Source organism: Arachis stenosperma, chromosome 5 (genome assembly GCF_014773155.1).
Source record: "Arachis stenosperma cultivar V10309 chromosome 5, arast.V10309.gnm1.PFL2, whole genome shotgun sequence".
Taxonomy (NCBI): Eukaryota; Viridiplantae; Streptophyta; class Magnoliopsida; order Fabales; family Fabaceae; genus Arachis; species Arachis stenosperma.
In genome coordinates, this window is record NC_080381.1 from 70,946,738 (window position 1) to 70,948,411 (window position 1,674).

General features: G+C 40.0%; 1 non-coding gene across 1 annotated transcript; it reads left to right on the forward strand.

The window, feature by feature from the left end:
- The first annotated feature begins 1,005 nt into the window (after positions 1-1,005).
- LOC130983544 (small nucleolar RNA R71) lies at positions 1,006-1,109 on the forward strand. Its single transcript, XR_009087529.1, has one exon. It is a non-coding gene; the product is annotated as a small nucleolar RNA R71 (small nucleolar RNA).
- The last annotated feature ends 565 nt before the right edge of the window (positions 1,110-1,674 follow it).

Genomic DNA, 1,674 nt, shown 5'->3' on the forward strand with positions numbered 1-1,674 from the left:
GAATGGCCAGCCTCCCAATGATCTAAGAACTAGATGTCCAAAGATGATCTAGAGATCTAAAGTGATCAAAAGATTTTTAATACAATAGCAAAAGGTCCTATATATAGAAAACTAGTAGCCTAGGGTGTATAGAGATGAGTAAATGACATAAAAATCCACTTCCGGGCCCACTTGGTGTGTGCTTGGGCTGAGCAATGAAGCAATTTCGTGCAGAGACTCTTCTTGGAGTTAAACGCCAGCTTTTATGCCAGTTTGGGCGTTTAACTCCCATTTGGGTGCCAGTTCCAGCGTTTAACGCTGGGATTCCTGAGGGTGACTTTGAGCGCCGGTTTGGGCCATCAAATCTTGGGCAAAGTATGGACTATCATATATTGCGGGAAAGCCCAGGATGTCTACTTTCCAACGCCGTTGAGAGCGCGCCAATTGGGCTTCTGTAGCTCCAGAAAATCCACTTTGAGTGCAGGGAGGTCAGAATCCAACAGCATCTGCAGTCCTTTTTAGTCTCTGAATCAGATTTTTGCTCAGGTCCCTCAATTTCAGCCAGAAAATACCTGAAATCATAGAAAAACACACAAACTCATAGTAAAGTCCAGAAAAGTGAATTTTAACTAAAAAATAATAAAAATATACTAAAAACTAACTAGATCATGCTAAAAACATACTAAAAACAATGCCAAAAAGTGTATAAATTATCCGCTCATTAGCCATCCATTCAGATTTTGAGAGATCATGTTGACCTGTTGAGTCAACACTTTGTTCTGAGCCAATATAGCATTCAGAGTATCAATTTCAAGAACTCCTTTCTTCTGAGGTATCCCATTGTTCATGGAATTTCTCTCAGAAGTGTACATGAACTGGTTATTTGCAACCATGTCAATGAGTTCTTGAGCCTCTTCAGGCGTTTTCTTCAGGTGAATAGATCCACCTGCAGAATGGTCCAATGACATTTTCGAAAATTCAGAGAGACCATAATAGAATATATCTAAAATGGTCCATTCTGAAAACATGTCAGATGGACATCTTTTGGTTAACTGCTTGTATCTTTCCCAAGCTTCATAGAGGGATTCACCATCTTTTTGTTTGAAGGTTTGAACATCCACTCTCAGCTTGCTCAGCTTTTGAGGAGGAAAGAATTTATCCAAGAAGGCAGTGACCAGCTTATCCCAGGAGTCCAGGCTATCCTTGGGTTGTGAATCCAACCATATTCTAGCTCTGTCTCTTACAGCAAAAGGGAAAAGCATGAGTCTGTAGACTTCAGGATCTACTCCATTTGTCTTTACAGTCTCACAGATCTGCAAGAACTCAGTTAAAAACTGATAAGGATCTTCAGATGGAAGTTCATAAAACTTGCAGTTTTGTTGCATTAAAGCAACTAGTTGAGGCTTAAGCTCAAAGTTGTTGGCTCCAATGGCAGGAATGGAGATGCTTCTTCCATCAAACTTGGACGTTGGCTTTGTGAAGTCACCAAGCACTCTCCTTGCATTATTATTATTTTCGGCTGCCATCTCCTTCTCTTGTTCGAAAATTTCTGAAAGGTTGTTTCTGGATTTTTGTAATTTAGCTTCTCTTAATTTTCTCTTCAGAGTCCTTTCAGGTTCTGGATCAATTTCAACAAGAGTGCCCTTATCCTTGTTCCTGCTCATATGAAAGAGAAGAAAACAAGAAAAGAAGAAG